This window comes from Carettochelys insculpta, chromosome 2 (genome assembly GCF_033958435.1).
Source record: "Carettochelys insculpta isolate YL-2023 chromosome 2, ASM3395843v1, whole genome shotgun sequence".
NCBI classification, from domain to species: Eukaryota; Metazoa; Chordata; order Testudines; family Carettochelyidae; genus Carettochelys; species Carettochelys insculpta.
The window spans coordinates 196,006,435-196,019,263 of NC_134138.1; positions in this window are offsets into that span (position 1 = coordinate 196,006,435).

The window sequence follows — 12,829 nt, forward strand, 5'->3', positions numbered from 1 at the left end:
CGTGGTGGTCATACACCTAACTAAAATCATGCCGGATTACAGATGTTTCCGGATGAGAGAGTTCTGGATTAAATAGGTTCATCCTGGATTTTCATGCTTCCACATTTGTGCATACTCAGCTATAAAGTAGTTATATAGCAGACACACCTTTGGCATAGGAATTGTTACTTTCCTTAGCTTTTCTGCTAAAGTAGCAGCTCCAAGGTCATGAACTTTTTTGTGGTCATTCATGACAGAGTTAAATTTTGTTAAAAGATGTTTTAACTTAAATTTCCTCTTCTACAGTACAACAGGGCCCAGTCTTGGCTACAGCTGTTCAAACTTTTATGTATTACAAATCACATTCTACAGAAACTGCACCTGGGTGGCTTGAATTAATTTAGGGATTCACACTGAAAACCTTCTCCTATTAATGTTAATATAGTTTTGTCTGAGGAAGGTTTCAAGACTGCTAAAACAATCATTGCACTTGAGGGCCCAGCTCGTCGAAGGTATTGAAGTGCAAAATTCCCACTGAAGTCAGTGAGCGTTAGATGTCCAAATACCTTTGAGGATCTGGGCCTTCATTAACTGTTCCAGAAGTTCTTTTAACCAGATGCTGTCTTTACCCGCTACCCAATATCATGTAAAATACCACATAGTTAAAAGCTATGGGGTGAAAACCTTTGTGAGAACTCACGAAGTGGACCCTGATTCACCAAAATGCTTATTCACGTCTGTCTTTAAGCTAGGGGTCAGCGACCCCTGGCATGAGTGCCAAGAGTGGCAGGTGAGCAGATTTTCACTGGCATCTGAGGCAGGAGCTCAGCCCTACTCCTCCTACCCTATAAAGCCAAGAGCTTGCTCAAAGCCAGGCTGCCTGTGATTTAACAAAAGACCAGCTAATGCAACCACCTAACTGGTAAAGCTCTGCATCTTTATTTATTTATTTAATGAAACTGTTGTAAGTAGGATTATTAGCAATTCTAAAAAGTATCACTGGCACTCAGACCATACATAGAGGTCAAAAGGTCATATTTCAGCACTCTGCCTCAGAAAGATTACTGACCCCTGCTTTAAGCATTCATAGTCCCATTGAAATTGGTGGCACCCTACATACATGAAGTTAGGTATGTGCTTAAATACCATCTGGGTTTCTGAGACACTAACCTCAGAATAACCACTCCAGGAAAATCCACAGAGAACTAGGTAAAGCCTGTACATTTTCAAAAGAGCTAGGTGATGGCATATAAAATCGTGGACAGAGCTGTATCGTGTATTTTTTTCCATTTTTATAGAGCAATATAGGTTTTAGTGATGAACATTTGTTTTCTTATCTGACCTCTTATTAACCTCTCACCAGCAACCCCAGGCTATACCACTATACCACCAATCCTGGACCTTTTCCTTGCAACAACCCCCCTTGCCAATTTTGTCCACATATGTCTTCTGGAGATACCATCACTGGACCTAACCATGTTATTCACAGAATCACAGGCACATTCTCCTGTTCTTCAAGGAACATTGTATGTGCCAACAATGCCCACATAAGATGTATATTGGACAGACTTCAAACACTCTTCAACAAAGAATGAATGGACACAAAATAGACACAAAAAAATCTCCTAACTCTCAAACCAGTCAGCCAGCACTTTAATGGAGTTGGCCATTCTGTTAATGACCTGAAAGTTTGTGTTTTATTGAAAAGGAACTTTAACAATTGCCTACAGAGAGAGAGTGTGGAACTCTTTTTATATTCAAATTTGACACTTTAACACATGGTTTGAACCGGAGTGCCAATTACCTGGCCCATTATCAGGACTCTTTTACTTACTTTGTTTTATCTAACTCTTGACTTCTCCACCCCACACCACGCTCCTGCTGCCCCTCTGCTCTTCTGATTTGCCAACCTTGGTAACAATTTTTCTGATTTGTCAACCTTGATAACTTCTGGACCTCTGTGTTTTATATATTGAGTCTGTTCTGGTATGGCTGTGATCTGAAGAAGTGGGTCCATCCCACGAAAGCTCATCACCTAATAAATTATATTGTTAGTCTTTAAAGTGCTACTTGACTGTTTTTTTTGTTCTTATTAACATTGATGTGCCTTTAGATCCATCTGGAGCTACTGTTAAAGAAATCATAGCTGTGTATACTGCAATTAGCTAGTGGATGCTCAAGTTTCTTATTGCTAGCTACTCCCTGTGTTGGGCAAGCTATCATTTTTCTTACAATGGAATCAGGATTACATCTGTTACCTGCAGAAAATCACCCTGAGAATTGCAACCAAATGAGGTGTGAGACGTGGGCCTAGGTCTTAATCACCTAATGAAGGACACAATGCCTATTAAAGTCAAGGCACCAAGAGGCCTGTCATCTGTACTAAATAATATCAGCTTTGTGATAGCTCAAGTTCAAATTCCTGTAACTGAGCACTAATTCTTGACTCTCCCCCCACTCCTTCTGCCCCTCTACTCTCTGATTTGCTCACCTTGATAATTTTTTTCTGATTTGTCAACCTTGATTACTATTTTTGGTTCTCTGTGCCTTAATTATTGAGTCTGTTGTGGTCTGGCTATGGTCTGAAGAAGTGGGTCTGTCCCACGAAAGCTCACCACCTAATAAATTATTTTGTTAGTCTTTAAAGTGCTACTTTACTGCTTTTTTTGTTTTAATGGTCTTTGATTACTGATGGGCTCTTATTTTGAACGCCTCATCAGACCTATTAGTAAAGCCCATTACTTGCTGAAGCAACAATGTTGACTAGTATGGTCTTAACGTAAAAGAAACTCTGTGGCCTAGCCTGCAATTTTCTGGGGATGTCAGGGAATCCTAGTGTACCTGTAATAACTATACCACACACTTTCCCTTTTAGGGGCACCGCACCTATGTGAGGTGGCTTATTTTGGTACCTCAGGGAATGAGATGATTTAGCCAACTGGTCTCACTAAAAAAAAAAGGTAGGAAGTAATGTTCCAGACTTAGTACTAGGTGACCCTTTCAGGCTGCAGAGTCTAAAGTTACATTCCTGAATCCGTATTTAGGTCACTGATTTTAAGAAGTACCATCGCCTGCAGGGCCTATTGACTTCTGTAGGATTTGATGCTTTCAGCTAGATATGTAGAGCCGAATCTTTGGAAATTCAGACTCCATCTATATTTGTTAGTCAGCAGTACTTCTGGAGACTGAGTAACAGGGAAATTTTTTTGCCCTTGCAAAACTCTCTACCATATGGCTGCTAATGACCCCCAAATGACATTTTTCAACCACAATTCCATCCACTGGAACATTTTAATAAATACTGGGTTATTTTCTTAGCTCTGTGCAGACCTCTAATTGGCAGCTCCCATCACCCTGCTTCAAAAGAGAAGAGACAGAGGAGAGGATATGGACAGCCAGAATATTTCATGTCCTATTTGTATTTTGCAGATTCAATGATTGTATCTACGACTTGAAGTTTTTGCCTTTGACATGGTAGCTTTTATTAGGGAGCTTTAAATGCCACTGCTTGTTTAAAAAAAATCTTAGCCTTTTGTTGATGTCCTCGGAACCTCTCCTTGTTTAAAGGTAGTGACTGCTTTTTTCAGGCTAGTTCTGTGTGGGTGTAAGGTACACACATGAACACCAGACTGTTCAAATAAAGTGTCTGTCTCTAACTTTTGGGGAATGGTTCATTTGATAGTCCCTCACTGCCACCCCAACAGTTCAGCACTAAATTGGGGTTCACCCCTGCATCTCCACAGTCATGAGCTTTATAAAAAATAAATTTTGGAAAGGGGTTTTTAGTTTGTTTTCCTTCTGCTTTCTGAGCATTGATAAGGGGGAACTTAGACCTTGTTTTCAAGCTTTATTCTACAATCAAATGGGCTGGAAACTTTTATTTTTAACTGAAAGCTGAGCAATCTTGATTCCAGCAGCTGGGGCTTTAAGCAGAGACCCCTGCACTCCCCTCACACCCAGCCCTCCAATCCCCAGGCCACTACTTCACCCTCCCTCCTACCTATGCCCCACACCCCAAGCCCACTTCCTGGCAGCCCCCTCCCACACTGAACCCCCCCCCACCGCTTTTGGCCCTATCCCAGAGCCTAGATGGGCCCTCATTCCCCCACAAACCAGCCCCAGAGCCCCCCCCCCCAGTAGGCTCCAGGACTGGTATGTGAGGGGAATGAAGGCTGGGGCTGCTTTTTGTTGTTTTTCAGTCGGGGACCACATCAGGAAGGGTTGTTTTTTGTTTGGTTTGGCTTTTGTTTTTGTGTCTCACTTGTGTGGCCCCCTGATTGATTTTTCTGTGCGTCTGTCTGCTTTAGGACATGGTGAAGGAGGGGGAGGACAATGCCCTGGGGATTCTATCAGCTCAGCTCCTCTGGAAACAAAGAGGATTGAGAAGCTGCAGAGCTCTTGTGCTTTTTGGATTCCAGCGCTGTGCAGGATCCCTGTGTGCAGTGTATGGGTGGGTCCAGTCTAGGAACAGAGGCTTCCCCTTCTGCCCTTTGCCTGTTTGAGAAGATGGGGTAGGGAGGCTAAGAAACTGCTCCAGCCAAAGCTGTCTGAGAAGCCCCAGAGCGGCTCTTCTGCTTGCCCCAGGGTTTGTAAAGGAGGGTTCTCTACAGAGCTCCCTTGCACTTAGGCAGATCCTTCAGACTAGGGACAGAGTTTTAGGCTAACTTCAGAGGCTTTATATCTTCCACCATCATTCACAGAGACCATCCATGTACCTTTACACTCCGCACTTATACTTCATTAAGGTGTCTTCTCCCACTGGGCCCCCCTTCTGAGTTCAACTCTTGTTCAGATTCATTCCACGCCCCACCCTTTGCTTTAAATTCTGCACTTTTATAATCCAGCAAGCCTCCCTTTTTTCAAATCCTCTTGGCACGATCTTACTTGCAGCAGCTTAAACCAAGAGTTACTTCATTTCAGTCAGGAGAACACAACTGCATTGGCTTAGTGCAGGTCAGACAGTGATCAATACTAGTGATTTTCCTCTAACCTGTTTCTTCACTGTCTCATTTGGAACATATGCTGCTGCTTGTGTCCCCTTTGATGGTAACGTAGTGCTCTTGAGACAGGTATTCTGTCTATCCGCAGAGCAGGTTTGAAGTGCTAGGTCTTTCATGCTGGCCTGACCCTGTGCTCAACCCTGAGCTGCAGGGACCATCTGTCTCCTTCTTTAGTCGCCAGACCCATTTAGGTGTAACCCTTTTGCTTCAGGGCATCAGCAACTGTGCCAATTAACTCCATATCTGGCACATCTAGTTCTCCGTACCGCTTTTCAGCCAGAGGTATTCCATCGCTTGTTGCCTCAGCCATACCTGATCATTTCCTAGGGCTAAGCTCAAAATAACCTCTGATCTCACGGCCCATTTCCTGACCTGGCTGGGCATGGCATCACAGGCATCTACCATCTCCAGAATTCTTTAACCTCCTTTCAAAGGTCTTTTCCCAGTTATTATCTTGCTGACTGAAATCCCTCCACATTCAGCATCCTGGTCTGTTTACTGAGTCTCTCTCTCTCTGTTTTTCTCTCACACACACCTCTTTTATTCATTCATTATGCCCTGCACCCCCTTCTATTCAGACATTTTATTTTTCCACTTAATATTATCACACATCTCAGACCATACTTGCACCTTGTATTTGACCAGCAGACTTGGCACTATGTCTCTGGAAGGGGCTTGCCAACTGAAGTGCGGATCACAGTGATATTACATCTGGGCCGAAGAATCAGCTAATCCCATAAGATATCACAGGTCTATATGTTACTAAAATTAAATTGCAACCTATTCTGTTTTGTTAGACACCTAGGCTGTGTCTACACAGGCACAAATCTTTGAAATAGCCATATTTCGAAGATTACTAATGAGGTGCTGAATTTGCAGCTACACGGGGATCCCAATGGGATAAGGGGATTTCAAAAGGTGGGAGGTGCTTTCTAAAAGGAGCCCCATGTAGCTGCATCTAGCTGCGTGCTTTCGAAAGTGGCACTTTCGAAGTGCCGAGGCTGGAAGCGTCCTAATGCTAATGAGGCGCTAAATAGTCAATTCAGTGCCTCATTAGTAATCTTTGAAATACGGCTATTTCGAAGATTTGTGCCCATGTAGACAAAGTCCTAGACTGTGAGCTCTGGGGGGCAGGTCTTTGTTCCACTTGTTTGTACAGTGCCTGCCAGAGTGGGGAGCTATTTCCTGACTGAGGCATCTGATCACTGCTGCAAGACTCATGCATCTGATGAAGTCGATCTTTGCCCACGAGAGTTTATGCTCCAAAATATGTTAGTCTGTAAGGTGCCACAGGACTTCTTGTTGTTGTTGAAGATACAGACAAACATGGCTACCTCTCTGATACAAATAAATATGCTCTTGTCAATTTTCTGTTATAACAGCTCATGAACTCAGGAATCTTCACATCAATGGAGAGTTCCAAAAAAAGTTTAGGGTTTTGTTTTATTTATATACTAGAATATTTACCTGGCATTCCTGGGGTCCTTAACTCAATTAATTTTTGTTCTTTGGAAACTAAAATGAAAAAGTACGTCCTTAATGTAAATCATTGCTCTGGGGTGGGCTGAGGATGGAGGGGTTCAGGATGTAGGCTGCCCTGGGGAGAGAGGACTAACTCAGCCCTCTGTCACTGCAGCAGCTTGGGGCCAAGTGAGAAATGCCTCTCCATGGCCAGTGCAGCTTCCGTGGGCACAGCGGGGGGAGGGTTGCATGTCCCCCAGCTAGGGCAAGTCCAGGTTCATCTGCCTCCTGTGCTCCGCAGCCAGTCAGGAAGGCAGCAGCTCTACATTTTCCTCTCACTCTGTGACAAAGGGGAACAGCCATTAACGTCCCCATTTGTAATGTGGGCTGTGGTGGGGAGGGTTGCTCAGCTGCCCCTGCCTCCACAAAGGGTACCTGAGCAGTGTAGGACTTGGGACTGGCACAGTCCTGGGCAGTGGAGACATGTGCCCCCAGCCAGCCCCTTTCACCTGCCCAGTGATTCTCTCTCTTACGGATGGGTTTCTGAGAAGCAGTCCCATTCCAGGCACATCCCAAACCCTCACCTGGCTTTAAGTTGTGATAACAGGAAGCGGCATACTCAACTTGATGGTCCGAGTTCTTACCTTTCAGGAGGAGTTCTGGAACAGACAGACAAAATCTTTCAACTATAGACAGACAGACGTGTGTGTGTATATATATAGAGAGAGACACCTTGTAGAGGGGTGTTAGTGGCATAAGCACTGACTTTGCATTTTTCCAGGGGATGCTTGAGCAGACCCCCACCTTTTTCCCCACTTCTTCCCGAACACCTGGAGCTTCAGTGCTGCAAATTAGCTGCTTGCAATGCTCTGGAAGCACTGGGAAGGATGGGGAGGAGTCGGTAAGAGCAGGGCTGTTGGTACCCAAGAAGTGTGGTGAGAGAGGAGCAAAGAAGGGAGCTCAGCGCCAATGGGCACTTCTCACCCACTAATTTTTCTCCATGGATGCTCCAGCCTCAGAGCACCCATGAAGTCAGTGCCTAGGGTTAGTGGCGGTGCTTTTAATCCACTTTTCTACACAACAAAACTAATGCATTCTGCGTTTATTAAAGACAGGATCTTCCAGTGAGACAAGTTTACCACAGTCTACCCATCTGCTGGAGCTGCTCCGTAAAGACTGTGAGTTGCTAATTTGGGATCTGGCTCTGGTAACCTGAAAGGAGTAAATGATTCAGTGTTGTAACTCCAGCTCAATGAGAGCCCGCATTCCAATTAAATATATAGTAGTTTAACTATCCTCGACACACTACAATAACTAGTATACCTTTAAATGTCTACACACAAGAAGGGAGTTAGTCAGGGTAAAATGTCTTGCTTTGGAAGCAGTTCTTCAGGAACATTAGCTCCCATTCAGTCACCAAAGGAAATTAACAGCTAGCTGCTAAAGATATTCTCCAAGACGACTGGGTGGAAAAGAGCAAGGGAAAATGGATCAAGGCCCAGGGGGAGAAAGACTCAAGGTCTAATTGCAGGGTGGGAAAAGCCACCCAACCCAAACAATAGACCTTATTCAACCACTGAAACACTTTGTCCGAGACAGAGAAAATTATAGGTCATGGCAAAAAAGGCAGTCATCAGTGACCTCTGCCAGCCAAGACAGAAAGACCAGGGAGATCCAAAAACATTCTGCTCCAGCTGGTTTTAGCCACCCTAAATTAATCCAAATCCCTGTGATCAGGCATAGCCTCTGACTCCACATTAGTCATATAATGACTACAACAGCTCAGAAGAGAAAAGGGAGAGTATTCTCCAGTGCAGCAAAATCTTAATTGGTTGGTCTCCCCAGTTTCCTGTGCTGAATGTGACATTTCAATGAGTAACTTTCAGTGTTAATTAAAGAATGGAGAGCTATTGTTTGATTGCTGATCCTGAGGAAGAGAGAGACAGAGCTGCAAGCAAATTACACTTCAGATAAACTATTTGTGCTGGTGTGGGCCCTGGACTAGAGAGGACTGCATGTCCTGTTTTTGTTTTGTTTTTATTTTCTGAGAGCGCGATTGAATCATTGAGCTGTGATGGATTTTTGGACAGGTGGCTTCTTTCATGGTTGATTTGATTTCTGCATTAGATGCAGTCAGTAGTCAAAATGGCTTGGACTAAGGAGTTAATAATAAGGCAAATACAAATAGTAGCTCTTTAGGAACACTTTTAGCTGGCTTTAAAGCAATCAAAAGCAGGGCAGTCTTGAAACTGTAGGATTCATTGTAAATGTTTCATCAAAAGCTGTTCCCTGCTCTAATTTTTAGTCTAGCTGGAGTCTTTCTTTCCCTCAGTTTCTATATTCTTCTCATGTACTCCTGAGAGCTACAATACAAATTATCAAAAGAGATCATGTGCTTCCAGTACTGGTGCTAATTTGACACATTGTAAGTCTGTCTGGGAAACTGACAGGTACGCTGTATTCTAGAGGTGTGGGGAAGCTTAGCCTTTGAGTCTACACAGAAAGAGTCTTGATGCTGGCGCAGGTATCAGGCCGACAGCCTTGAAGACTGATATCTTCTGTGCACAGAAGTGGAACAGCATTAGCAGCATCAGTGTTAAGCTTCACCCACGCTGCTCCAGAAAGATACCTCGAGCTTGCCTTAGACAAATCATCCTGTCAGCTCAAGATGGTAGTCTGACTCAGCGGAGACAAGACTAAATAACACCTGTGCTAATCGTATGGGTGATTTGAACACGTGTCCGCTAGGAACTGCACTGAGATGCATGGTCACAGGCCTGGGGGGGAATCAAACATTTCAGTTACTGTGGGCCAGTGTTCCCTCTCACTTTTTCCATCCTTGTGTGGAATAAATTTTATGTGCCTGAGGCAGGTGTGAATGTGAACCACCAGTGGGAACACGCACCCTAGCTGTGGGAGCTCTGCTCATCAGCTGGGAGGCATCTGAGTCTCTCTGAATGGCTGCACAAGCACACAGTTTCCAGGGAATGCTGCTATGGGCCACTTCATAAACTGAGCTACTCACAGACCCAGGCCTGCCAGTGTGGGGGAGGAAGGCAGCACTTGCCTCGGGGCTTACCAATTCAAAGGGATTCAAGAGGCAGTGGCTGGAGCCCCAAGCCCCTTTGAAATGCTGCTGGAGTGTCACAGTGGGCGCTCCATGTGGCTTTGAGGGCTGTGGGGGGGACACAGCATAATCTGGGTGGTGCTGAGGGCTGGCTACCCCTGGTCCCACACCTTCTGCCAGAAGCCCTGCCCCTTCTGGAGGTGTGGGGCCACCGCCCCCGCCCCACACACACACCTTGCCCTGGGGCCTGTAATTGCTGTCCACCATGTTCCTTCCTACTGCTACACCTCTCCAGCCAGCACCTGGAAACAATATTAAAGGGATAAAATCAAAATTAGAATCATAGAATACAAGGACTGGAAGGGACTTCGAGAGGCCATCGAGTCCAGCCTCCTGCCCCAATGGCAGGACCAAGTACTGTCTAAACCATCCCTGATAGACATCTATCTAACCTGTTCTTAAATTTTATCTCCAGCGATGGAGATTCCACAGCCTCCCTTGGCAATTTATTCCACTGTTTGACCGCCCTGACAGTTAGGAACTTTTTCCTAATGTCCAACCTAAACCTCCCTTGCTGCAGTTTAAGACTGTTGCCTCTTGTTCTATCCTCAGAGTCCAAATAGAACAAGTTTTCTCCTTCCTCCTTATGACTCCCTTTTAGATACCTGAAACCCGCTATCATGTCTCCCCTCAATCTTCTCTTTTCCAAACTGAACACGCCCAATTCTTTCAGCCTTTCTTCATAGGTCACATTCTCTCGACCTTTAATCATTCTTGTTGCTCTTGTCTGGACCCTCTCTAATTTCTCCACATCTTTCTTGAACTGTGGTGCCCAGAACTGGACACAATACTCCAGCTGAGGCCTAACCAGTGCAGAGTAGAGCGGGAGAATGACTTTCTGTGTCTTGTTCACAACACACCTGTTAATGCATCCCAGAATCATGTTTGCTTTTTTTGCAACAGCATCACACTGTTAACTCATATTTAGCTTGTGGTCCACTATAACCCCTAGATCCCTTTCTGCTGTAGCCATTCCTAGACAGTCTCTCCCCCTTCTGTATGTGTGAAACTGATTGTTCCTTCCCAAGTGGAGCACTTTGCATTTGTCCTTATTAAACTTCATCTTGTTTACCTCAGACCATTTCTCCAATTTATCCAGATCATTTTGAATTATGACCATATACTCCAAAGCAGTTGCAACCCCTTCCAGCTTGGTATCATCTGCAAACATAATAAGCTTACTTTCTATGCCAATATCTAAATCGTCGATGAAGATATTGAACAGAACCGGTCCTAAAACAGATCCTGCGGAATCCTACTTGTTATACTTTTCCAGCAGGATTGAGAGCCATGAAGAACTACTCTCTGGGTACAGTTATCCAGCCAGTTATGCACCCACCTTATAGTAGCCTCATCTAAGTTGTATTTGCCTAGTTTTTTAATAAGAATATCATGCGAGACCATATTAAATGCTTTACTGAAATCTAAGTATACCACATCTACCGCTTCTCCCCTATCCTCAAGGCTTGTTATCCTGTCAAAGAAAGTTATTAGATTGGTCTGACATGATTTGTTCTTTACAAATCCATGCTGGCTGTTCCCTATCACCTTACCACCTTCCAAGTGCTTGCAGATGATTTCTTTAATTACCTGCTCCATTATCTTTCCTGGCACAGAGGTTAAGCTGACTGACTTGTAGTTTCTTGGATTATTCTTATTCCTCTTTTTATAGATGGGCACTATATTTGCCCTTTTCCAGTCTTCTGGAATCTCTCCTGTCTCCCATGATTTTCCAAAGATGATAGATAAAGGCTCAGATACCTCTCCAATCAGCTCCTTGAGTATTCTAGGGTGCATTTCACCAGGCCCTCGTGACTTGCACACATCTAATTTTTCTAAGTGATTTTTAACTTGTTCTTTTTTTTATTTCAACTTCTAACCCTACCCCTTTCCCACTAGCATTCACTATGTTGGGCATTCCTTCATCAGACTTCTCAGTGAAGACCGAAACAAAGAAGTCATTAAGCCTCTCTGCCATGTCCAAGTTCTCTGTTGCTGTTTCTCCCTCCTCACTGAGCAATGGCCCTACCCTGTCCCTGGTCTTCCTCTTGTTTCTAATGTATTTATAAAAAGTCTTCTTGTTTCCCTTCATGCCTGTAGCTAGTTTGAGCTCTTTTTGTGCCTTAGCCTTTCTAACCTTGCTCCTGCATTCTTGTGACCTACCATTTTAATGTTACAACCTGCTGAATCTGGGTATCATATTTCTGTGCATGTATCATTCTTCTGTGTGAAGTTGGAAATAAGGAGTGTATGTCTGTTTATAGTTTTAAAGATGCTAATAACAGCCATTTCTGGTGCTCCCATAACAGCCCAAATGACTGGGTTATCTACCCTAATGACTGATTAATCAGCTTAATTATTTGAAAACAGCCTGTTTGTCCTGTAAATCTAAGAGGTGCTAGAAAGCCACAAACTATGCCACACTTTTGTTTATAATCAAGCCCAGCGTAAATTATTAGCCCAGGGAGGGTTACCTTCCACTGTGCACATCTCCCTTTCTTTGATAAGGGGAGCTTACCTAATGGGGCTTTGATCGCTTTTGGGGATTGATTTCCTGGATGCTGTGCCACAGAACTTCATTATCCCAGACGTGAAGTAAATCATAGAATCATAGAACACTAGGACTGGAAGGGGCCTTGAGAGGCCATCGAGTCCAACCCCCTGCCCCAATGGCAGGACCAAGTGCTGTCTAAACCATCCCTGATAGACATCTATCTAACCTGTTCTTAAATATCTCCAGCAACGGAGATTCCACAACCTCCCTTGGCAATTTATTCCACTGTTTGACCGCCCTGACAGTTAGGAACTTTTCCCAATATCCTACCTAAACCTCCCTTGCTGCAGTTTAAATCCATTGCCTCTTGTTCTATCCTCAGAGGCCAAAAGGAACAAGTTGTCTGCAAATCGTTGCCTGCATTGCTCTGCTGGGGTGGTAGCTCTAACTCTGTGCTTTGGCTGGGGCAGACCAGAGGATCTGGTTCAGCAGGACAGGGCAGTGGGAAGCCCCAGAGAGCAAGGAGGAGGGTGTCAGTGGCATGATCAGCACACCAGGAAACATACCAAGGGGGCTTCTGTGACCGCACCCCATCACACCATACTCAGAGATTACTTATCAGTTATTTGCAATCCAGCTGCAAGGACATATTGAATAGGGTCCCACAGGGATCTGTGCTGTCAGCCCATGCCAAACAATTTGAGAGAAATCTCTTGTTGAGACCCTAAAGAAACCAAATGCACTCTGGCTCTGCATCCAGCTTTCTTA